Consider the following 27,009-nt stretch of genomic DNA (forward strand, 5'->3'; position numbering starts at 1 on the left):
ATTTATTGTTACTTGATGATTGTATTCTTGATAACCATGTTTGTGACTGGGGTGGGATGAAATCTTGGAGAAGTTTTGATTTGCTTTCTACTAATGGCTAAATGTTGAACATTTTTTCATGTATTTTTTGCTTCTTCTGTGAAGCGTCTGTTAGTTCCTTAGACCATTTATTGATTTGGTTATGTGTTTTTTTGGTGTTATGTTTTTTGAGTTCTGCATATATCCTGGAGAATAATGCTCTGAGGTGCATGTGGTGAAGATTTTCTCCCATTTTGTAGGCTCTCTTTTCACACTATTGATTGTTTCCTTTGCTGAGAAGAAGCTTTTTAATTTGAATCTATCCTGTTTATTGATTCTAAAATTACTTCTTGGAATGTAGGAGTCTCCTTAAGGAAGTCAGATCTTAGGATGACATAGTGAAGATTTGGGCCTACTTTTTCTTCTATTTGGCTCAGGATCTCTGTTCTAGTGCCTAAGCTTTGATCTATATTCAATTGAGTTTTGTGCAGAGTGAGAGAGAGGGCTTTACTTTCTTTTTATTTTATGTGGCTTTCCAATTTTCCCTGCACCATTTACCATTTGTTGAATAGGCTTTTTTTTTTCTTAAATGTATTTTTTTGGCGTCTTGGTCTAGTTTGAGATAACTGTATTTTTGTGAGTTTTCTTTGTCTTCTATTCTGTACCATTCATTGGTCTCTGTGTTATTTTGATGACGATAAAATGCTGTTTTTGTTATGATGTCTCTGTAGTACAGTTTAAGCTATACTATTATGATATGTCTTACTTCTCTCTTCTTGCTTAGTATTGCTTTGGCTATTCTGCATCTCTTATTTTTCCACATGAATTTCATGGTTGCTTTTTCTAGTTCTGTGAAGAATTGTCTTTGGGATTTTGGAATTGAATTAAAATTTATGACCAAGCACAAATTAGTTAAAACTATGAAAAGAATCCCAGCTCACCATAGACCTGACAGCTGTCTGGTCACTGGTGTCAGTTGATCCAGCCACTGTCTCCTGCACACTTGGTGCTTGCTAAGCTGAGGTTACTCATTGCATTTTGGTGTTAAGGGTGTCTTAGAGTTGATTCTACTCTGCATGTTGGTACTGAGGTCTTGGTTCAGCCACACTTTGCCAATGCACAGCCTGGGATACTTTTCTGGGTTTTTTAAACTTTTAATTGTGTCTGAAAGTTTCTTTGGGTCCTTTAATCACTTTGCTTGATCAACTTCTGTGTGCTAGGCACTATACTAGGTGTGGAGTACAGAGTGAATAGGCCAAGTCCTTGCTTCCATAGAACTTAATGAAGTTAGGATAATCATAGCATCTACCTCAATGTTATGAGTTATGTAGGCATTTTGAGGTCTTAAATAATTTTCCATCCAAGTTCTACCTTTCCTCAATTTTTAATCAGAACTTGACTTTTGATAAAAAGTTAAAAATCTCTCTTAAGATTCATAGGATACATAATTCATATCTTTTAGGCTTCAAATCTAATATCATTCATTTTCCAAAAGAGCAATATTAGGTCAAAATCGTATTTAACCTTAAAGTAGACTTGCAACTAAGTATATAAAAACCTAGAAATAAAAAATGATATTGAATAAAATTTTAAAATGTAAGTGGTCAGCTTTTATTTCCATGCACACATGCGAATTTTGATATGGCCATTTTCAGTAATTAAATAGGCAGCCAAGTTAAACATCATGAATATGAATGGCAATGTATTTGTGTAAGAGTATGTGTCTGAATTGTAGATGAACCATCAGTCTTGTGTGTGTTTATTGTGGAATTTCAGATAAGAATAGAGAAGGAAAGGACGGGTGGCAGAATTCTGGGGAAAAAAAAAGGCATTGAACCATCATTAGACTATACACATGAGATTCTCTGACTTTTCAGCAGTGCCATTGACTTTGGAGTAAGAGTTCCACTAATTAGAGTTCATTTTTGAAAAATTGGCCATTCAGGTATTAATAAGAGGCTACTCTTTAAATAAAATCAAAGGGGTGTGCCTTTGAATGGATTCATTTTTTATGTGCATTATTTATTTGGGGCCCAGTCTGCTTTTTTTGGGATAACCATTAGATTGATATAATATGTGTTCCTGAACCCAGAGGTGAAATTCCTGTCCAAGCCCCTATTATAACACTAATAAAAGTCCAGTGACATTAAGGTGAAAATTTCAAAAGAATCTCAAACAAACGTATGCTTTATCATTTATTCTGTTTGGACCTCAAAAATTAATAATAATGGCACTGTTAATAGAAAATCTTAACTATATTCAAGTCTCTGCAAAACTGACCACCTCAACTAGTACTTATTCTCAAAACTCTGTGTTCCATTTTCTTTGCTTGATTGTTTTCATAGTCAAATTTACATATGGAAACTTCTAATGTGCTAATTTGTTCATTTTGCTTACTGCCTATTGTTTTTCCTCTAGAATGTAAGTCCCAAAGAAATAGCAACTGCACTGGTGTTTTTTTTTTTCTTTGTCTTTCTAGTGTCTGGGAGGACAACGCAGAGCAAAGAGCAGGTCCTCATAAATATTTGTTAAATGAACACAAGAAGAAATGAATTTTATTTATTTAATTAAGAGAAATTTATTTTTCTCTTTCCCATCAAACTTTAATGAGTTATTTGGTGACTGACTTTAAACATTATCAGAAAGTTCAGTTTTCTTGAGTCTTGGAAATATTTTTAACAATTCAAGCATAAAACATAAAATGCATGATTAATGACTCTCTCTTAATAGATGAAATAAGAGATTCTTTGACTTGTTTATGAACAAATAAACAAATTGGAACAAATAAAAGCTTTAAAATTAATTCCTGAGATAACTGAAAAAGGGTCATTTTACAAGCTCTAGCCTGAGGCTGGGTCTAACTGCCATCTCTGTACAGTTAATCCTCCTGCAATGTAACAGATAATCTGCCTGTCATCACAGAGTAGGTGGCCAGGCAGGACTGTGGGTGTGGATATGGGGACTATGTCAGTTGTTATCCAGGGCCCACACTGCAGTTACCAGGAGCTAGTTGGTATTAAGTTGCAATTCCACTGGACAGGAACCAGAGAGTTTATTTCCCCCTGAAAGCAAAAGCCATCTCCTTTCTACACAGACAAATCCCCTTAGGGTAAGTGGGATTTGTTCTGTTAATTCATCTACCATGTAAAAAACAATGGGCTTGATGCTGGAGATAGAGTGTTCAACAAGACAGATAGAGGCCCTGCAGCCATGGACAGGACTTTCTCGATCATAATTTTCAATCTGTTTATTCTGTTTTTAAATCCCTGTCAGGAGAATTAAAATACTCATTTCTGCTTCTTTGTGGTCCTATGGTCTTTTAAATTTCCAAAAAGTCTTCATTTTTATATTCTGTTAAATATTAATATTGAGTGGAACAGCAGAATAGAAAATATCCTTAAGTGGATAGAAGAGGGCTTTTTCATGCGTCTTTACCATCAATTAGCTAGTTCACCTTTCACTCACTGAAGTTCATCCCTGGTTGAACCTTAGAACCACATAGAGAACATAAAAAAATAAAGCCTCCATTGATTTACATATGTAAACCTCTCACACACTGTGTTCAGATCCAACCTCTGACCAATAAGAGAATCTCCAAAAGTAAGGGCCTAGACTTCTATATAAGCAAATCCATTTGTGCTTTCTAAATTATAAGATTTGACAAATTCCCCTCTAAGCTGATTTCCCTTTTTTAAAATTAACTGATTTTTTTCTGAATTTACAGCCAAGCCATTGAGCATATTGTCAGGAAGTTTAGAAAACTGTAGCATAGAATTTTGATGAAGGGGCACCATTAAGTGAGCATATTTACTTGACTTTTTTCCTTTATATTATTTTTACTTCCTCTTCTCCTCTTCTCAAGAGCATCTTTTTCTTTCAAGGACTGTGAGTTGAGACTATGCAGGAAAATCTGAAAGACTCACAAACATCAAGTTGATAGGTTTCCATCTCCTGAAAAGCTATCTACTGGAAGCTGAAACTTCATGACAGTGGGAAAGCTCATGAAATTCACCAGCCTCTGCTCACAACACTGTGGCTTTTCTTGTTGAAAAAGATTTTAAATGAAAAAAAAAAGTCATTCTGGATGTTCCTATCATGCAGCTTGAAATTTAATTCCTAATTCAACATTCCTAGTTCCAAGAGGCACACTAGAAAGCAAGAGTGACTGTATAGATCAGATTCACTCTTCAGTTGAAGTGACGAGGAGGTGCAGGGGATACCCCATAAAATGCCTGTAATTTAAGGAGCGAAGCTTTCCTGTCATCCAAGGCTTCCTGTCTGGGAGTTCTGCATGTTTTCTGCCTCTACTTAGGGCTTGCATAAAAAAAACTGGAGAGGTCTCTGAAGACTTCTGTTTATCCTGAGTCTTGGTTCACATGAGAGAATGTCTTGGAAATTCTTTTCTATGTCAGCTCAGAGGAGGCAGAAGTAACCCACATGCATAAAGTAGGTGCTTCATAATTACCCCAGTACTTTAATCTCTTTGTGGGCCATGGGACTCCTAATTAGGGTCCCTTCTCCCCTTTCCTTCAGAGCCAACCCCTGACTCCCAGGAACACATGCACAGGCCTTTCATATTTCAGTCCTGCCTAGAATTCCAGTTTGTGAGAGGCATTATTTCACATTATTTTCTTCTGGATACTAGGGAACTCTGCCCTCTATTTTTAGGCATTAGCTTCCTTCTAGGGCCTCCCAGAACATATTTTTGCCAGGCAGCTGGTTTCCACCAGTTCTGCTCTCTCCTGGCTTCTCTTTTTTCCTTTATGCCCTTCTACCCTTTACACCGGTGCTTCTCAAGGGATGATCCAAGACCACTCTCTCAGAAATACCCCGGTGCTTGTTGAAATACAAATCTGGGGGTCCTCTTTACACCTGTTATAAATCAGAAGATAGGGCCCAGGTGTCTGCATTGTAATGCGTTCCCAGGTGATTGCTAGGGAGCTAAAGTTGGCGAAGCATTGCTCTGTGCCTTTTTCACATCATTTCTTCCCTCTAGAATGTCCTCTAACATTTTCAGCTTTGTCATTCTTCTCATTTCCTCCTTTATAAATTTTTCCTTATTCTCTTTAGTATTAATGGTCACTAATGGTAGCTTTCACACAGAAACTGGGAATTCCTTAATGCAGGGATCTTTTATCAATTATCTTTGTAATTCCTGAAGTGTCTGTGAAGGTGTTTGTACATTAAGGCCACTCACTAACTTCTTGGTGAGTACAAGAAGGGTCCTTCACTCCAAACCTAGAAATATGGAGAGTACACACTATATAAAATTTCCTTAAGGATAAATGGCAGCAGCTAACATAGAACATATTTTAAGGTAGGAGATATTTTTGTATGCATTATATATAAAAGAATGCGTATGACCTTGTTCCTTTTCCTTATAATATCAAACATCAAAGAAAGATTGCTCTGTCTCTTCAGGGATGATAATGAACAGATTATTACCTAAAATAGTTATCACTGTATATCAAGAGGACCCTGGAAATTTCAGAGTCCAGAGGAGATGTTCCAAGGTCCTGCTCTAAGATTTCAAGTTTATATTTGAAATCTCTTGGTTATAGAGCCATAGACTGAAGGATCTGAAGTTTCTAGAATCCTGGTTCTAGTAACCCAAGACCCAAGACACTTACCTGGGAACTGGGTAGTTCAGTTGAATGTTGAATGATGCAACTGTTTGAAGGCCAGGGATGTCTCCCTTCTCCTGTGACTCTCTAGTAATTAAACAATTGTGTCTCCCAGTATGTGGACTCTCTCCTGCCTTGCCACCTCACAGCATCTAGCACATATGAGTGGCTCAGAAAATCTCAGCAGGTGAAACCATGAATGACATTTTGTTCTTGCAGTTTTCTTGATTTCTGACCAATTTAAAATTAAAACAAAAAGTCTTGACTTAAGTAAGTAAAGTTGTGAGTTGCATTAAGATTCTGGAAAAAAAAGTATAGATTTGTTAGTAGTGATGTATTAAGTGATTTGTTATGACTGTTCTGTATCATTTCCCATGGCTCCCATCCCATTCCCCTCATTAGTTTTGCTTTTTCAATGCTAGAATTTCTTTCTCCTTTTTCCTTCCTGAGCAAGTGGAAGAACCTTAAGTTTTTTACATGATTCTGGAATGATTTCAGAATGATTTCAGACTGCAGACTTCAGCTGATGATCCCCCAAATGAATCATCTTTCCCTTATTACTTGATGAATATGAGTGTTTATAAATTGGGGGTTGAGGAAGGAGACAAGAAACAGGAATGGAAAACACACAAAGCCCTGGATGTACTAATACAGTCTGAACACATTTATTCAGGTGGGAGGCAGCAGCAGTATGAGAGGTCATTCTATACTAAGTATCTAAATGCAGAGCTCTTTGTCCACAAAGAACAGCATTATTACCCTATGTAGTGGAAACAAACAACAGAAATCCTTTTGGTGTGATGCAAAGTACCTACATTTAAATCCCAGCTGTCATTTAAGTCTGTGTGACCTTTGACAACTTAGTGTAAGAACTTTTTGTTTTTCTAATTTATCAAAGGAGAATGATAATACAGATCTCCTTGCAATATTGTCACAGAGGTCAGCAGGAATCATGAATGCAAAGCACATGCTCAAGTCAGTGATTTCAGTCATTATTGCCATTAATGGCCCTAAGTGAGGGCCTTAAACCCTGCTCTCTGACCCTGGTGCAGTAATTCTAAGGACAATCCTGACTGACTTCACATGGAACCCAAGATTATCAGTGCATCTTCTCTCTGAATCCTTCTTTCTTTAATTTCTATTGGAAGACTCTCTCTGCTCCAGTATTCCTCTGCGAGCCCATATTTCCATGTTTGTCTGCAGAGTTAATATAAAAATTTAAATCTTGGTTCTCTTTCTCTTTTACAGGGACTCTATAATGGAGATGATTTTGGTTGGTGTTACACAAGATTTCTTTAAATTATTCAAAGGAGGGAAAGATAGGCTTCCTTGAGGATGTCCCCAGGGTCAGGACTCTCTCAACAGAGCCCATACAATCAGTGAGCCAGGGCTGATATAGGGCCAGATGCTGGGCAAGATGTCAGGGCCCCAGGTCATCTCTTTATGCTAGAGACAATTTTTCCAGCCTGAGATTTTTTACTGTGAACCTAAAACATTTATTTCCTTTCCTTCAGCTTACACTGATATTGGTTTTTCAACCTGATGTTGAACTTTGCACATTTTAGGGCTCATCAGTTTCACAGAGAGTATTTTCCAATGCAAATGCTGAGGCCCAAGTCCCAGATTATGATTCAGCATCAGAGATTTGGGGAATCAGCACATGTCCCTATGATAATTATTTTTTTTAATTCAGTAAACATGTGCTGTACATTTTCTATGTGCCAGGCTCTCCTCTAGGAACTGGGAATGCATTGGTAAAAAGGGAAAAAAAGATGTTGCTCTTCCAGGGTTTACATCTGTCAGAGGGAGAAAGACAAAATGTAGAACTACTGAATAAAGTACACAGCAGATAAAAGTAGTAAGTGCAATGTAGAAAAATAAAATAGAGAAAAGGGCTAACGGGTTCATCACATGACCTGTTTCCAAGAACTTCTTCATTATCCTAAATCCTAAGTGTATCTTTTCTTTATATATATATTTTTTCTAGTCACTTTACCTGGTCCTTACCCTAGTTGCTCTCCTTGCTGAACAATTTAGCGACAGGATTTCTAACCCAGGACAGGACCCTCACTCCACTTTCATCAGTTTGGGCAGAAGGACTTCATTCTTCACAAGACCTCCCATAGCCCAGTCCTTACATGACTTGTCCCAATTTATCAATCAGCTGAGAGGAAACTCTGGAGAGGACAGAGAGAGAAAGAAAAAGAAAAAGTTTTAAAGGTAGTAGCAAAGAGTACTGTGGAAACTAAGTTCCTTTCTGAATTCTGACCCTGGTCTTATAGACTGAGGCTGGGAGCCAGAGGAGTATTTGAACCTTAGATGGGATGGTCACATGTCACATTAAAAATATCTTCATCCTCTGGCATCATCTCCTTGTCTAGAAGCCCTGGGAAGTACTTGCTTCAGTCATGGGTAAAGATTTATACTTGCTTCCATGTTGCCTTAGAAATAGATTAATTGCTTAGCTCTGAGGCTTTCAGTCAGCAAAAATTACATAGAAGGGAATTCCAAGTCCTGATGAAGGCGAGTCAGGGAGTTCCTTGGAATAACCCCACTGCCAATCAATAGAATGGGATTAGGCCATCCATTGTGAGGGCTGGTGAGGACAGCAGCATATTCCTTTCTCCTGAGTCAGGTTCTCCTTGGTAGTTAAAACTGGCCCCGGTTTCCTGTGGGGAGTAGGCACTCTGCTGCCTCACTCCTCTTCAAGCCCCTTTGCAACCTAGCTGCTTCCTTATCCTTTACAAAGCAGTTTGATAAAGACCTGTCTGTAGGCATGTGTTTCTCTTCCTTGTAACTGATTTCTCCCTTCAGCACAGGTGGCTGGATTACTGGCAGGCAAGTATATCTTTACCTTCTTTTTTGTCAGACCCATTAAAGTTTGTAATTTGTAGTGATAAAGTTGTTTTGTCTTAAAATAAATAGTAAGTAGAAGATAATTCAGGTGTTCTTGATATTCATGGGCTTAAGACTCATTTTGATGATGAAGTAGATATTCCTAAGTGATCCCTGGCCATAGACATAAGAGTTGATCTGAATACACCATAAAAATCAGCCTACTTTTTGTGTCAGCCTTCAGTAGATCAAGGAAGAACATAAGAAAGCCGAGAACAAACCAAGATACCTGTGGCCTCTGTTCTTATCTTCCTGCTTAATGTTCTTGTAAAATTTTTTATATATATTTATATATATCTCAGGGAAGTTGAGGAGAGTTAAATAGAACTTCTGGAATCTTATAATGGAAGGAAGACCATGGAAGAAAGGAAATACAGGAAGAAAAGCAACTCCTTTAGATAACACCTTTCCCACATCCTCACAACCTTCTGGGTTTGGAATTCATTAAATAAAGAAAGCAACCAAAGTCCAAAGAGTTCTTCCCAGTTTTATTGCCAATAACTTACATCAGTGTTTTCCGTCCCCTGGTTACACAAATTATGATGCTGTCACTTTTTGAATATAATTGTGATGATTTTTAGTAACCTCAGAAGCCCCTCTCCTTTTTCCCCAATAATGACAATGGATTTTTACTGATCCATGCATTTTTACACATCTGGTCCTCATTTGGCTAAGAAGACATTGTGAGATGTGGGCTAGGGCAGAGATGGAGGGTAGGGCCTTTTTATGGCCAAACTAAGAGAGTGCCCTGACTGTGCATGCAGGAAAAGGTTGCCAGGCAGTTGCTAAAGGGCAGGAAGCATAGGGCTGCTGTCTCTAGGAACATGCCAGCTCTCATGCTACATACCACAGTCATTGATGCTTGAGTCTCTAATCCATAAGATAAAAGCCAGGCTGTTGGAAACCTTCCACAAGACTATTGCTAACTGAGTTCTTCTAATCTGCTTAGAAGTCAAGAGGCTTTCCAATGGACTAATTCAAGCCCAAATCCAACAATTGTCCAGCATTACTTCACCAACTATCAGGGATGACCTAATGGAACAGTTAATGGAAGTAGACAGGGTGTGAATCTTAACTCAGAAGTTTGCTATCTGTATGATTTTCAACAAGGTCTTAACTAGTCTATACCTCAGTTAATCCACTTTGTAAATGAGCTAATAGTATATACTGGATAGGGCTTAGTGTATTGCCCACTACACAACTCCAGGAGGTGCTGTTTACAAAGATCATAATGGAAATACAAACACTAAAAGTTGTGTGATACAAAAATGCTTGTTATTATAAATATTAGCTATAACTGATACATGTAAATAATTTAGCACGATATCTATAATAGATTTATGAAAAGAACCCAATATCGGTCTCTCAAGAAATTGACTGTGATTTGTTATACTTTTTTGAACCTTGATTGTAAGAAGAAAAATGTTTAGAGGAAAGAACATAGTCTGCAAAGGCCAACAGGTAAAAAAGTGCCTTATTTAGGAATCAAAAGTATTTCTGCATTCAGGAGTACAGAGGTTAGATCATTAAGGATCTTGAGCTTACTACTGAGGGGTTTGACCACAGGGCATGAGGAAAAAGAGAGCCAACAAAGAGTTTTAAGTAGAGTCATAGTGTCAGATCTGATCCTTAGCAAGTTTATTTTGGCTGAAATTTGAAAAATAGAATGATGAATTTGGCAGTGAGTTGAAGGAGTGATTAATTATATCAGGCTTGGAGACAGACACAGGTTTGAATCTTTCTTCAGGGTTTACTCTCTCTGTTCACTACTGTTATTTGTTGCAAATATTTTACCTTTTTTTGATCCTTATCAGTCTCCAAGCCATTTTAAGTTGCAAGACTACTAAAAGGATAACTACCCCTTTTTAAATGTTAGCTGTCTGCTCTTTGATTTTTGAATACCTGCTAGGCATTGGGATTGTTTAGAAATCAGATCTCAATATAGTAGGCATGAGCTGGTCTCCTTGTTTCCTCCCATCCCCTGCAATATCTCCACTGAACCAGGAGAGAGCCTGTTCTGAAAGGAAAACTAGATATTACTTTATGATCAGAACCCCCTGAGATTCCTGTCTCTCTCCTCATCAAAGCCAGTACCTCAGTGGACTCGGTGGCCCCATGATCCATTCCCTTTGCATTTCCACTCCTGCACAGCCCTTCCTCCACACTGGTTTCTCTGTGGTTCTGGGATGTGCCAAGCACCATTACCATCACCATTACCTTTGTCCTTTGTTGTAATACTCTTCCTGCAGTTTCCATAAGGTTGACCATTTGCTTCCTTCAGGACTTTGCTCAAATGTTGTCTTTATCAGAGAGGCCTTCCTTAACCATCTACTGTAAAATCATGCTGCTGTATGTGTGTATGCATTCACACACACACACACACACACACACACACACACACACACACACAGACACACACACACACAGTCTTCCTTAGATTGATTCTGCCCTTCCCACACTGTAGTACTTTTTACCACCTGATATTTCATTTATTACTTTGTTTTCTCCCCTTAGAATGTAAGCTCTGAGAAGACAGAGACTTTGTTTTATTCACTGATGAATTCTTAGGTCTAGAAGAGAGCCTAGTGAGTCATTCTAAATTTCATACTAAGCGCACATAAATTATGGAGTAAATGAATGCATAAGAGAGTTGGAACTAAATCTCCTCTATTTTTCTTGCAGGCCAGTGGAAGGTCATCTTGTTTTAAGCAGGGATCTCATAATCCACCCAAGCCCTGTAATGGCTGAACAAGCAGACACACATTGACCATGAACTCTTGCATGCTTTGTAAATGTGTTTCTTTCATTTGCCAGCCTTTTACCCTCTCCTGGTCTTCTTCAGTACGGGAGAAATACAAAAGAAGGTTATCTCCCAATAGTGATGAGCTACAAGGGGCTTGAGGCCATGGTGGGATCTCTGAGGATCTTCCAGAATGTGCTGACCATGGTGATTCTCCTGGGACCTTGGAGCAGTTTTCAGTGCAAGCCATCAGCAACAAACATAGACAAACGTGGGTGGCTCTCAGGCAGCATGGAGCTATGGGAGCATCTCATCCAGCTCCTCTTTTAACTTTTTCAGGCCACAGGGCTATGTTCTGACTCAGGATGCTTTTCCTATCCATGTGCTATGGATGTCATAACTGGCCTCCCCTGAAGCCAGTTACCACCTTATATTTCATTTATTCCTCCCCATTAGAATATAAGCTCTTAGAAGACCAAGACTTTCTCTTATTCACTGGTAAATTCTTAGGTCTAGAAGAAAAGGTCCAGATGAGAGTTGTGGACCTTCTTGGACTTCAGCATCCATTCCCTACCCCTTTTACCCCAGCCCCTAAACCCCAGGTCCTGGAAGCTGAGGTGATGTGAGATCGGAGCTGAGTTTTGCATGAGTTGGTGGTTGAGTTTAGGGCTGTGGTCATTCTGTCCACTACTTTGCTTGCAATTCTCTGTGTTCCTCAATGACTCTGTTGTCTTATCCCTAATTGCCTATAGCCCTTCATATTACACACACACACACACACACACACACACACACACACACACACACTTTGTCTCTGTTTCTTTGCCAAATAAGCTGATTTAGATGAAATCATTGTTCTTGAGCCCACTATAGAACTAATGTGTGTTTTGGAATGACCATGGAAAGTGTGACACTGACACAGAGAAGGAACATTTTATGGCTGGTAATATAGATTTCAAAGCCTGCCAGGGTCTTACAGACAACTAGGCCTGGACCCAGTTATCTGTCCTTTCTGTTGGGGTCAGCCTGCAGGTTGTGAAGCAGGCTATGTATACAAATAGAAAGGAGTGTTCTTGAAATACCAGATGCCCAGTTGCTAATATATCTGGAGTTCTGGGTTGCTAAAAATTAGGAGAAAATGTGCTCTCATCAAAACATGCTTTTAAAACCTGTACTTAATGTGTGGAAATATTGCATTATAGTGGAATTTTTTTTCCTCTTGAGAACAAATACCATTGAGCTTTGATTGCAGGCAAATGTAGAGATTTATCTGTTTCCAAGTTTAGAGCCGTAAGGTGTGATTTCTTGAAATACAGTGTAAGTGTACTTCAAAATTTAAGATCATCATCATCATGCCTTGTGTTGGTAGGAGTTTTTCAGAGTCTCAGTTTCAATGCATGAATCTTAATAAAGTGGTTTTCTCAATGAAAAATGTCCTTGAAGACAATGTACTAATCAAAATTTAAAAGAAAAATCTGCTTTAGCAACAAGGAGGTTATTTTTAATGCTTCAAAAGTCTTGTTTTTCTTTCTTGTTGTCCATTAGTATGCATAAATGTGTGCTTAATAAGGCCAGGCTTAAAATTGAACTTTTCATTTCCTGGAAGTCAGTCATAGGTCTTGCTCAATGAATGGAACTACAAGTAGAAAATTCACAAAAGAGAGATCAAACTGTAAATTTCACAAAACATTGCCTAATCACTGATGGAATCAGATTAATGATGATTCACCAGAGATATTGTGATGGTCAAACATACAGAAATTTATGTAAAGGTATTAATCATGCTTTGGATTTGGGTCTAATGATGTGATTATTTTTCTACCTTCCCTGCCCCATCTTCTTTTTACCAATATGTCAGGACAGTTGGTCATCTCCCTGTACAACATGCCTTGGTTAAGCCTCTCACCCATGATTCCAATGAGATTTCATATGTTAGCTCTGATGGCTTTCTTATTTTCCCATATGGACCATATAACTCCTGAGACCGAAATGGAACGAGGAGAGAATGATACCAGCAAGTGTACTGTCTCATATTACCACAAGAAAAGGGTGATTTTTGCCTATTTGGTAGCCCCAAGATTATTCTTTCAGAGACAAGATTGCTAGAGCTACAGGGTATTTCGGGGCTATTGTCAACATGTTTCTGGGAGTCTCTATCATTGTTGACCAGTTTGTGTCCTTTATGGAAGTCATCACATCCCAAGAAAAATAAATAACCATAAAGAAAAACAATGGAAAGACCACCAAGATGACTATGAGGATCTGGAATGAGACTATGTTCAACCTGACTGTAATGGCCCTGGGATTTTCTGCTCCCAAGGTTCTGCTTTCAGTTATTGATGATCTTAAATTTTGAAGTACACTTACACTGTATTTCACTGCAGGAGACCTGGGGCCCAGCACCATCGTGGGAAGTGCTGCCTTCAGCATGTTCATCATCGTTGCACTTTGTGTTTAGGTGGTCCCTGATGGAGAGATGAGGAAGATTCAGCATCTGCATGTGTTCTTTGTGATGGCAGCCTGGAGCATCTTCGCCTACACTTGTCATTTCTCCTGGTGTTGTGGAGGTCTGGGACGTTTTGATAACTTTCTTCTTCTTTCCCTTCTGTGTTGTGTTTGCCTGGGTAGCAGATAGGAGGCTTCTGTTTTACAAGTATGTCTACAAGCAGTATCAGGCTGGCAAGCAGAGGGGAATAATCACTGAACACAAGGGGGACCAGCCATCTTCCAAAACGAAAATTGAAATGGATGGAAAAGTAGTCAGCTCTCAGGTTGACAATTTCTTAGATGGCGCTCTGGTTCTGGAGGTCAGTGAGAGAGGGACCAAAATGATGAATAAACTAAGGGAGAAATGGCGAGGATTCTGAAGGAACTGAAGCAGAAACATCCAGAGAACGAAATAGAGCAGTTAATAGAATTAGCCAAATACGAAATCCTAAGTCAGCAGCAAAAAAGCCAAGCATTTTATCACATTCAAGCTACTTGCCTGATGACCGAGCTGGCAACATTTTAAAGAGGCATGTAGCTGACCAAGCAAGGAAGACTGTCAGCATGCATGAGGTCAACATGGAAGTGGCCAAAAGTGACCCAGTGAGCAAGGTCTTCTTTGAACAGGGGATATATCAGTGTCTGGACAACTGTGGTACTGTGGTCCTTACCATTATTTGCAGAAGTGGGGATTTGACCAACTCTGTGTTCATTGACTTCAGGAAACAGAGGGGACATGGCCAATGCTGGATCTGATTATGAACTCACTGAAGGAACTGTGGTCTTAAACCTGGTGAGACCCAGAAGGAAATCAGAGTTGGCATCATCGATGATGACAGCTTTGAGGAGGGTAAAATTTTTCTTGCACACCTCAGCAATGTCAAAGTATCTTCTGAGGCTTCCAAAGATGGCATCCTGAAAACCAATCAGTCTCCACTCTTGCTTGCCTTAGATCACCCTCCGTGGCCACGGTAACCAGTTTTGATGACAACCATGCTGGCATCTTTACTTTTGAGGAACCTGAGACTTGTGAATGAGAGCATTGGCATCATGGAGGTGAAGGTATTGAGAACATCTGGAGCTCGAGGAAATGTTATCATTCCCTATGAAACCATCGAAGAGAGGGCCAGAGGTGGAGGGGAGCCTTTGAGGACACTTGTGGAGAGCTCGAATGCCAGAACAATGAAATCGTGTAAGTTCTTTTTATGTATTTGTGTGTATGGTTGAGTGAGTGAGTGCATGACTGTGAGAGTATGCATATTATTAAACCAAATGGCATTAAAGGAACAGAATAATTATTATGGAAGACAACTGTCAAAAGTACCAGTACTTGCTTGGGTGTCACCTATCAATATGTACTAGACACAGATCTTAATTTGACATTGAGATCTTTTTTATTTTTGTCCTTTTATATATTTGATACACTGTAGACCATGATAAAATGAAGCATATGATGTAAGTTATCAGATCATTTAAGATGGGTTGAAAATTCTGTATTCTATTTAGGATCATACAGTATATATACAGAAAATGAATGTTTAACACATCACAAAAGGTTTCTGATTTCATTGCTGAGTACAAATTGGGAAAGCCCAAAAAAGGAACACCTTTAAAAAGAATTTCCTGGATGCTAGGACTGAGTGGAACTATTTCTGTGGTTTTCATCTGACATTGTGGTTTTATGACAGTACAATGTTTCTGGTTGTATGCTAGTGTTTAATTATGACTTAATGACCAACCCTGCTTCTTTCTGGAATTGTAATTTTAAAGATGTATCTTGACTTTAAATAGAATTTTATTATTGGTAAGCATTGTTAATGCTTAACAGGTCCATTCATTACATTCATGTCTTCGTGTGACGTTAAGATAAGTACAATGTTTCTGTCAAAAGAAATCATCAAAGACATGTTGTTGTGCTGGCTTCTTAGCAGTTTATCCATTACTCTCATTTTTTAATGGATCCTTTTTCCTTTGGTGATCATGTCCAATGCCAGGTTAATATTGTCAGATCCAAGCAAAAAGGAGTTTTTCATGCTGCAATAAAGTTGGCTCTGTAGACTCAAGCCAACTTATCTTCAAGGATGATTTTATATTTCTGCCACAGCACAGTTCATCTTAGAGTAGCTTTCTTCAAAACCTATCATACATATAGATAAGGGCTCTTCACACAACTGAGCTTTATTAACTACTTTGAAAAATCTCCTTGTTTGATTGTTTAATACTGTACACAAAATCGGAATTTGTGATTCTTTTCGTGGTGCCATAAAAAGATTTGTACAAAAACTTTGGATTTAAAAGTTACCTAATTTTAAAAATCTATTGATCAAGGTAGACAGAGAGTCTAATCTCATCAAAGAGGGAGAACAAGTGGCAGTCCACCTTTATTGATTTCTTTGATTATAAGAATGATAGAAATTCTCATTTAAAAAAATTTCTTTTCAACATACATCAATTTTTCTAACAAAAAATTAAATCCAAAATAACATTTTAAGTTAAGTGGAACCACAATCTTTATGAATGTATGACAAAACTAAAATATTAACTCTTTGTCTAAGTTAAATTATGTTGCTGTCCCAGCACCTAATAGCTTTTGTCTAAAGTGTATCAACATTTTAGTTTGTAGGTAAAGGTGTTAAGGATTCCTAAACATTTATCTTAATTTTAGGGTAGAAGATACCATTTAAATTTATAAGGATGTCTGGATCTATTTATTCATATTCTTACATAAACTATTTGAATTATTTTGACCTGACCCTTTTACAATGAAAATATGTATTTCAGAAATAACACTGATAAAACATATTCTCAGCAAAATATTTTAAAATTATAATGCAAAAACATATTTAATTATATAAAATTAACAGCTATCACAAGCTTTTGTGAAAGCACAATCAATGACAAATCCTAAATCCGTGCCAACTAATCTTAACTTTTCAACAACATTCAATTAGGGAATTCAACAAGGAATTCTGTATAAAGTTAACAGCTAATAAAAAACAAATCAGGAATATGTTAATTTGATTTGTGGTTTGGTAGGTGATATCTATAAATGTGAAATGCTGCTAATGATTGTTCTTTAATGGTACTATTTCAGTGGTCCTAATTATTACAAAATATTGTTTGTTCTTCCAAACTTCAATATTAACTGTTCTGGAAAATGTTAAGGCCAATTAATTAATGCAGCTACAAATCAAATTTAATTGGTGCCCCCCACGCTGGCACATGGGTCCCTGGGAGGGGCGCAGGGACCTCAGCATTTCAGGCTACTGGGCCAAAGTCCTTGGCTGTGGTGCCTAGCCAGCAGGAGGGGCGCTGGGGGCAGACAAAGCAGCTAAAGAATGGGCGCCACGCCAATAGGGGTCCCCAGCGCACAGACCAGCGCTGCCCAGATCCTTGGCCTGCCTAGAGTTTGCAGAGTGAGAACTGGGACATGGACCTCTGGTAGATGTGGATGAATGTCTGCTTCTGCCTTCCTGTCCTGCCTGCCTTTGTCCTTCTACTCACAGCTCTGAGCTCTCGAGGCAGTGTGACGCTAACCCAGGACATGCTGACCAGGGGCCAATGTGCCTGGTGGGAGGCCCCTTCCTGGCCCTGGAGGCTGCTGGCTGTGGCTGGCTGTGTCTTAGCAGGCTCACCTGCTTCTCCTGCTTCTCACTTGGTGGTGGTAACTCTGCCTCGTGTTGAGCACCAAGGCATGCTTCTCAAAGGACGCAGGAGGCGATGGCCCTGGATTGCTTCTGCTTTGTGAGGTGTCCCACTGCTGTGAGCTTTCCTGTGTGCATCTGGGACATGCAGGAGGTGCTGTCAAGGTGGTGGGGACCCGGTCTTCATGACCTGCAGCCAGTCTCCCCTGTGCGTCCCCATGGCCAGGCACATGGCAGCAGAGCCCCATGTGGAGCACTCACAGGAGCAGCCCGAGAGATGGAATGGCTATGAAAGGGTGACGGTGATGCATGTGCACAGGGGCACTCAGACGAGCTCTCCATTGACCTGAGACACTAGCATGAGGAATGAGCTAGGGTAGTTATGGTCCCTGGTGGAAGACAACTAGGACACTAGTCCCAGAGGAAAAGGTGATTGTGTTTCTGATGACAAGTTCCAAAATAGAGGAGGAAGAAGGTGATCCAGTTCCCAGCCACTGTTTGGAAGGGGTGGACTTTCAGACTGAGCAGGAGGATGTGAGGAGCAGGTGGAGGGCCAGGCTGGTGGTACCTCAGGGAGGATGGCTATGGGGCTCTGTTCCCCCAGTACAGCAGCACGCAGCCCAGTGTGGCCATGGAAGCCGTAACCCAGAGCCTCCTCTCCAGCTGCCACATCAGCTCCAGGAAGAAATCTCCAGTGTGGAACCATTTCTCCATCTTGCTCTGGGACAGACTAAGGCAATATGTAGGCACTGCATGCAGGAGTTCAGCAGGGGCAAGAACGAGAAGGACCTGAGCACCAGCTGCCTCATGAGGCACATGAGGCCTGCGCACCCCACCAAGCTAGTGCAGGGGAACTGAAGTGTGTCCCTGGGCTTCTCCTTGCTGTCACCCTCACTCCTGCTTCCACCACAGCCTGCAGAGATTGGGGATGTGGGCTCCACACTCTTGCCCATCAGACTTGCCCAGAAGACGGCAGCTACGATCCCATTCCCTGACCACATGCAGGAAGAGCCCATGTCTGTGGTCTCTTCTGAGGTCTCTGATGTACTGGTCATTGGAGGTACAGCAGAGAGGAGGCCCAGGTAGGATCTTTCCCCACCTTGCCATGCTCCACTACTAGCGAACCACAGAGGGCATGGGGGAAAGAAGCCTTTGCCTTCCCAGGAGCACAGGGGCAAGAAGGAGGTTGGTCATCTGGAAACACTTCTACCTGTCCCCACTGGGTAGCTCCAAGGCCTTCTGTGTGCACTGCATGAGTTCAGCAGGGGTAAGAACGGAAAGACCTGGGCACCAACTGCTCATCCAGCACATGTGGAGAGCACAAGGCTCCATCATGCTGTAGGAAAACGGGTGATGGCTTGGGTATCCCCCTTCTGTACCCCACACCTCCCCACCCTGCTGCCCACCCTGTTGCCTACAGAGGGGGAACCCGGATCATCCTCTTCAGGAAAGCTGGTCCAACAGCGCCCCTCGACCTCCTCGTACCCAGACAGGCTGGCTGAGAACCTGTCTAGGGATGCACGTCTCAGGGATGTGTCCCTTCTGTCATCCTCCAAAGATGTGGGTGAGTCCTCCTTTGGTGTCTCTCTTAAGAAGCAGCAGACCAGCAGGTAGAGCCCAAGGAGATGTGAGCCTGGTGCTGTCTTCCAGCAGAACAAGAAGGTCATGAAGAGGCTGAAGTCGGAAGTCTGGCACCACTTCTCATCAGCCCCCATGGACAGTCTGAAGGCCCTGTGCCTGTACTGTGACTGCGTCATCAGTGGGGGGAAGAAGAGGGATATGGGCACCAGCTGTTTGATGCAACATCTGTACAGATGCCACCCCAAGGTGGTCGGGGCCCAGAAGGGCTTCCTGGGTGCCAGTTTGGCAAACTCTCTAGCTGCCACTTTGGCTTCTGCAGAAAGCTCCTCTAAGATGCCTGGCCTCCTAGCAGTGGTCAGGAGGAACCACCAAGCGGTGTTTCCCATCAGCAGCAAGAAGACCTCAAGCTGTGGAACCACTTCTCCCTTTGTTCTGTGGACTCCACCAAGGTGGTGTGTCTGCATTGCAGCTGGACCATCAGCAGGGGCAAGAAGCCCACTAACCTGGGGCTCCAGCTGCCTCCTGAGGCACCTGCAGAGGTTCCAGTATGTACTCAAGGAAGAGGTCCACTCCAAGACCACCCTGTCCAGCTCTCCAGGCATCAAGGGGCCACTGAACACAGAGTTGTTGGGCAGGTCCTCCTTCAATGACCCCAGTGAGAAGTTTTATGACTCTCACTCAATTGCCAAAAAAAATCACCAGTCTGATAGCAGAAATGATCGCACTTGACCTCAGCCATACTTCTTTGTGGATAACGGTTGGTTTTGTCAGGCTGCTCAAATACTAGAAACCTCAGTAATCTTTGTACTCCCCTCCCTACTTCTCCAGGACAGCTATCCCGGGCATGTATGACAATGTTAAGCAGATGATTCTGACAGCAGCTGAAGGAGGCTGACAGCAGTGTGGTCCACTTCACATCGGATGAGTACCCAGACCTGTGAGTACCTGACCGTCACTGCCCACTGGCTCACCTTTGCGTTCTTGGCCTGCCCACACTGAGAGGACCACCACTGATCAGCGCTTTTGGACGCATCGCAGATTTACTGTGTCTATGGCGGTGGCAGCATCCAGAAGCAGCTAGAGTGCTGGTGAGAAGCTTGGGTGTAAGTCCATCGGCCTGCAAGCGGGCATCATGGTCACCAACAACCAGAGCATCGCAAGATTCTGACCAAGGCGGAGCACTCGAGCATGCCCTGCTTCAGCCACAAGGTGGACCTGATCATAAGTGAGGCCATCAAGAGCCAGAGGATGGTGCAGAGCCTGCTGAGCACCTCCCAGAAGCTGTGTGAGCAGCCCAAGCACTCCCCAAGTGCCAGGGAGAAGCTGGCCACACTGCAGCGGGAGTAAGAGCTGCAGCAATACTGCCTCGTCCAGAATGTGCAGTCCAGGTGGAGCAAGTCCCTGCAAATGCTGGAGTGGCTGCTGGAGCAGAGGAGGGTCATTAAGGAGATGTCCATCGAGTGCAACTTCAGAGAGCTGATCAGCTGCTTCCAGTGGGAAGTCATGCAGTCTATGTGTCATGCGCTGAAACTCTTAGATGCCACCAGCCTGGAGATGAGTACCTACATGTCCACTCTAAGCCAGGTCATCCCCATGATCCACATCCTCAGCAAGAAGGTCGAGATGCTCTTTGGGGAGAAGATAGGCATTGACATTATGATGATGTCGCTGAAAGAAGTCATGGTGAGCCACCTGTCCGCCACCCTCCATGACCCGCTGCTGGAACCTCGCTACAAAGCCTCCCTGTTCACAGAGGAGGAGGTGGAGCAGTACATGCAGGATCTAATCAGGGAGCTAGAAATATTGAATTCTACCTCAGAGGGCACAGCCATCTCCAATGGCTGTGACTCAGGGCCTGGTCTAGAGACTGGTGGAGAAGAAAGCCTGTGGTCGCTGGTGGCCAAGGTGGAGAGGAGAGACAGGTGGGAGAGGCTTCCCAAAGACATGGTGCTCACCTACTTGGAGGAGGAGGTATTGGAGCACAGCTGTGACCTGCTTGCCTACTGGAACCTCAAGCGGTCGTCCTGTCCTGGACTGTCCACTTTGGCCACCAGATTTTGGGGCTGTCCCCCAAGTACCATCCCTTTGAAAAGCTGTTCAGCACACTCACGGAGAACGGCAGCTTTTGCCAGCCCCAGCTCATGATGAAGCATTTTGAAAATCTTATATTTTTGAAAGTGAATCTTCCCTTGATATACTTTCATTATTGAACTCACGACAGAGTTGCCAGACCAGAGATGCTCTCCACAGTGCTGGCTGGCTGTTGTTCCAGGGCTGTGACCCTCCCAATAGGGACATGTGAGACATCAGGCTAGCATCTGGGGCCACTTGCCAGGCCACACTGCAAGGTAACCTCACAGATGTCTTACTCCTGTCGAGCCAGGTAGCAGGGGTTGAGGAGTCCACTGGACGCAGCCTGTCTACTCAGTTATGAAGTGGGTGATCAGGTTTTAATTTATAACTGCAACATCTCTTTTAAGTTAGGGGTCAGAAATTTGTTTTATTAGAATGGAGACAAGATGTAAACAACTCTATCCTGTAGACTGTTTATTCAATTGTGTAAAAACCATGAATCAGGTACTGTATTTTAGTTAAATATTGCTTTGATTGCAACAAAACCACTTTTGTAGCTGTGAAATGAAACTTGTAAATAGGAGATGGAGACAAAGCCATCCTGACTGAGCAGTTTTAACTGCAGGTTCTAACGTGTGTCTAGGAATGGAGAGAATATTCTGGAAGCCAACTGTTTACCACAGAGACGAAGTGTTTGAAAATAAAACTGTACTTGTCACAGAGCTTGTAGTTGTGGTTCACGGTTGCAGGCATGTTCCATTTCAAGTCTTTGCATTCAGGGTTGCACAGTCCATTCATTCTCTCAGAGGTTCCAGACTGTCGTCCTGAGTCCTTGAGATGGGAGTCCCTTGTGTCCCTGCTGAGGATTCAGCTGGTGCAGAGCAGAGCATTGCAACAGGGGGCCCATTGCCTGCATCTGGCACCTCTGACTCAGTGTTCCTGAGCAGTGGAGCTCTGTGTGCACTGACCCAGGTTCTGGGACCACGCCCTGGGCCCTAGAGGCAGTAGTGACCAATGGGGGCATCTGGAAGGCTACAGTGGTAAGGCTAGCCTTAGGCATTTAGAATTTTTTTTTTAACAGTAGGAAAGATTCAGCCATCACCCAGGTATTTTAGAATCTCAAGAAAATCCGAATGAAATTCTCAATTGTCAGATTCTTTTAACAATATGTCTTCAAAGTTTTTTCTTTAACATCTGAAAAAGGTTCATGTTTTAATTTCAGATCATTAAGTGTTGTGGGTGAGAAAACTTGCCCATCTGCCATGACCTCTTAGGAAGTTGTTCTGTTCACATACTGTACCTTTGCTTACTCTAAATTCGAGTAGACTGTGCTTTAGTGAATTTATAAATGATGGATTCAGTTTCTGAAATTAAACTTTTTATTTGCAATTTCCAAAAAAATTAAATTACTTAGAGCTCAATAATGATATCATTTGGGAAGATAATTGGAAAAAAATGAGCATTTACTATGATATATTTAAAACAGAGAGTTGAGAAAACTATGTAAGTTGGAAAATTTACATAACATATTGCTTAGCAAATCAGTTTACTACAGGATTCCTATAACAGAATAATGTATTAAACAACGTGTCTGCCCAAAATTAATGTTAACAAGTGTTACATTTTAAGGTATGGTTTTAACTTCATTAACTCTAAGATGTAATATGTAAGGCATCTATCTCAAAAAATAGAGCTTTCTTACACTGAATATTTATATACTTTATTGAACAAAAGACTCAAAAGAAAGAAAATTTCAGTGTAAATTGTATCAAATTATTATTATATTATTACCATTATTATTATTATTATTACATTCCATCGGAAAAAATATTGGTTTTGGCTGTTTATAACCAGGGTTCATCTCTTGCTGACAGAATTCTAAGGAACAAATATCTAGCTATATGATATGACATGTAGCTTTATAATATGGTACAATAAGACCACCAGATACAAATAAAGTAAAATTTGAAGTGATTAGAACAAAAGAACAATTGTGCATTGGGAAAAATCAGGAATAATGAAAAATACTATAGAAAATATCATTAGACAAGAAAAGGTATTAGTACATAGTGCCTTGAATCTAGCACATTCAGGATTTATTTTATAGTAACAGAGTTTCATTTAGACTATAAAATGATTTATACTGGCATTAAACTTTCCTAAGTAATGTGCTAATGTAGGAAATTTGTTTGGAATAATTTTAGCATTTCAATGGATTTCTGCTTTAGTGAGTTATCTTTAACAAGAATATTTATCTCTTTTTGAGCCAAAACACATGTAGCATCATCTGAAAACCTAAATTATAACTACAAGATGTTTTTGTAAATTCCTATGTTTTCTGAATGCATAACTGTTATAAAAATAAGACAGGTTAGGAGCCAAAAACATTTATGAGTTATATAAAAAATTTATAATTTAGTATTGACTGGAGACCATGTTGATTATGTACAGAAAGGTTCTTTACCATGTCAACCAGATTTCCATTTATGCTGTTGTAATCTCATTTTTCTAGTGCTCATTACAGTTTGAGGTTATAATATAGTTACATAAAGGAATTCATCTTAGCCAATGAAGAAATTTCTTAGTGTAGGCACATTGAAATGTTTAAATCCTGGTCTATTTTCTGAGTCAACATCCAAGGCCATCACACAGGGTTGATTGCTTCCCTAGTTCAGGACTTGAATTTAAAAAACAATATCAATTCCTACTTAATCAGCTACTGATGAGTGACTAACACTGGGCTAATATTATGAGCGAAGTCAAAAGAAATATATGTTCCTCATACTTAAAGTGGGAGATATATTTTGTAAGTATAAACATCATTATGAAGACATTGTGCAGGGGATATAGGAAGCCTTAATCTTGGAGAAAACATTTGAATTTATTTTGGAGGACAGACAGCATAACTGGAAAGAAAAATGGGATGTGCATTTTAAGAAGGTATCCTATCTTGGAAAACATAGGAGCATGGACAATGTCAATAAAGAGGATCCTTATAAAAATTAATGACTTAGTCACAATTCATTTCCTTTTGTGCAGTTTTAAATCATTATGAATGTGTTTAAATCAATCTGACATATCCCTTAAAGGGTCTTTGTTTGTGGAACCCTTTTTAGGGTATAATATGTAGAAACAAAATTTAGAACCACTATTATTAGACGACCAAGAACTTTCTCAAGTGCTCTCTTTTTAAATTTTTTTGGTGCTGGGGATTTAACCCTTAGCACTTTATAATATTTTATTTAGAGTCAAGGTCTCACTAAGTTGCTTAGGGCCTTGTTAAATTGCTGAGGCTGGCTTTGAACTCACCATCCTCTTGCCTTAGCCTCCAGAGCCCCTGGTGAATGCCACCATACCTGCTGTCAAATGTTCTTTCATACATTTAATATGGTGACAACCCAAGGAAGCAATAGCATTGAAGATGAAAAAAGTGAATCTCAGAGATCTATGAAGTTAGGAATCCAGAATTTGAACACCTATTTGACTTCAAAGATGTGCATGTGCTTCTCTGTGCCACATTACTTCTTGAAGCTTCTAATAAAATTGACAATTTTTCTAGTAAACTGCTGTCAGTATTTTGTTTTGTTCTTTGTGAATTAGTCCTTGGCCTCTAGGAATGGTTTTTATTTACTTTAATCTAATAGCCTCATGAATACTCCTTCCATTCTGCCACCCACTCACCCTCTATTCTCAGAGTTACCAGTGTATATCCACTGTCTTAAAAATCCTGAACAGATTTTACACTAAATTTTGATGTGGGAAGAGATGCTCTTTGCATTTTTTCCTGGGAACACCAGTAACCCAGGGCAGGTGATTTAAAGATACTGTATTTACTTCTTTTGAATGGAGCTACTTTAAGGATATAATACCTATGAGAGTTATTTATTGTCATTTTGCTGCTGTGTCTTTATTAGCTGAGGTATGAAAAATTGCCTGTGGACAACATTGTAATATTGTAATCATGGGAACCTCCTATAAAATATTCATGTGACTTTCTGTTATGGCTACTGAAGTTCCAGCATTTGAGATTCATTCTTTGGGGTAGGAAAGCTGTTTGTCCCTTAATAAAGGGTAAATGCCATGAGAATCTTAAGTTTCCTTGCAACAGTGGAGTAGAAGTTGTTCTGGGGCAAGAGCCAGGAAAGGATTAAAATTCAACCAATGTAAGGTGGGTCGGCTGCACAGGAGATAATCTTACAACTGCTTTGGGTAAACCAGGTAAAAGGCTGGAGTGGCAGTCTGTTCAAGGTGCTGACTAAGTAGGCAGAACTTTTGTTTTCCTTTCCATACTTTTATTAGTGCATTATAGTTGCACATAATAATGAAATTTGTTGTTACATGTTTGCACATGCACACAATATAACAATATAGCTGGGCCAATATCATCCCTAGTATTTCCCCTTTCCCTCCCTCTGGTCCTTTTCCTCTACTGATCTCCCTTTGATTTTCATGAGAGCCTATGATTTTACCTTTTTCCACTCTAGCTTCCACATATAAAATATATGACCCTTGACTTTTTGAGTTTGACTTATTTCACTTAACATTATGTTCCATCCATTTTCCCACAAAAGATATCATTTCATTTTTCTTTATGGCTGAATAAAACTCCATTGTGGGTATGCATTATATGTTTTCTTTACCCACTCACCCATTGATGGATACCTAAGCTGGTTTCATAATTTGGCTGCTGTGAATTGTCCATGCATAAGATAGGACTTTTTCTACTGACTTTTCATAGGGCCTCACAGATTCTGCCTTATAGTCAGGAAGTCCAGAAGGACCTGGGAGGAAAATAAAGCAGTCAACAATATGGACAGGAGTACATGAAAGTTCCTTTCCTTTCTCTCCTGGTTCTACCTGCTGTCTGCATAATACCCATCTATTTGCCAAAGGTTGACACAGCCAGGCCTCTTTCTTCCGTGGGCCTATACAGGTGTCTTACTATAGAGCCAGGCAGAATAAACAATTCATTTTCATTTTCTCAGGGATCTAGATGACATTTTCTTTCCTTCTTACAGTCTCCACAGGTTAGATAAGGCAGTAGGCTTTGGACTATTTTGTGGCAGCTAAAGATATGCAGGCAAGTGGCAATAAACAGCCAAAAGCAGAATTTTGGTTCCTTGCTTATTAATATTTTGATAGAGTTTGCTGATTTTGTTTTTGTTTTTTAGGTTTAAGAATGAGAGATTGGAGGATTCTGGGTACCCTGAAACTAAGGGTGATACTCAAAATTCAGGCCACCCCATTTTCCAATCTTAGACTGCCTGAAAATAGAGACTCTGCACCCAAGTTTGAACTCTGTCTGTGTGCTCTCCTGTCATTAAGTTACTTCATCTTGGAGTCAGTTTTCTTACCTGCAAAATGAGGACAATATTGGTGATGGTGGAGGAGATGGTAGTGGAAGAGAAGATGGTGGTAGTGTTGATGATGAAGATGAAAGTGGTGGTGGTAATGATGATGGTAGTGATGGTTTGGGATATGTTGGTTGTAGTAGAAATGGTAGTAATGGTTATGAGATGGAGATGGTATTGGTGATGGTGAAGTGAAGGTGGTGGTGGTGGATTTTGATATGATTGTGGTGGGGGGAGTGAGGGAGTAATAGTGAGTGCTAGAGGCAAAGAAAATGGTGGTTGTAGTTTTGGACATGATGATGGGGATCATGGTGGTGGTGATTATCGGCGGTGGTAGTGGCAGTGATGGTGATGGTGTGGGTACTAAAACTTACTGAGAGCAAGCATTCAAGCTGTTTTGATTTAATCTTCACAACCATATATAACAATATATTGTTATTATATTCATTTTACAGAAGAAGAATTGAGGCTCAGAGACTAACTTCCTCTTGTTCAAACAGCTAATAAACATGATCTAGAATTCAGCAGCAGAACTTCCTGACCGTAGAGTCTACTCTGTCTCATTAGCTTTCACACACAAGGACAAGGCTCTGTTG

General features: G+C 40.5%; 2 pseudogenes; both read left to right on the plus strand.

The window, feature by feature from the left end:
- The first annotated feature begins 12,358 nt into the window (after positions 1–12,358).
- Positions 12,359–14,960, plus strand: LOC120883651 (sodium/calcium exchanger 1 pseudogene; annotated as a pseudogene).
- A 2,666-nt stretch (positions 14,961–17,626) lies between these two features.
- Positions 17,627–22,156, plus strand: LOC144372954 (zinc finger BED domain-containing protein 4-like; annotated as a pseudogene).
- The last annotated feature ends 4,853 nt before the right edge of the window (positions 22,157–27,009 follow it).

The sequence above is a fragment of the Ictidomys tridecemlineatus genome, unplaced genomic scaffold, assembly GCF_052094955.1.
Source record: "Ictidomys tridecemlineatus isolate mIctTri1 unplaced genomic scaffold, mIctTri1.hap1 Scaffold_202, whole genome shotgun sequence".
NCBI lineage: Eukaryota > Metazoa > Chordata > Mammalia > Rodentia > Sciuridae > Ictidomys > Ictidomys tridecemlineatus.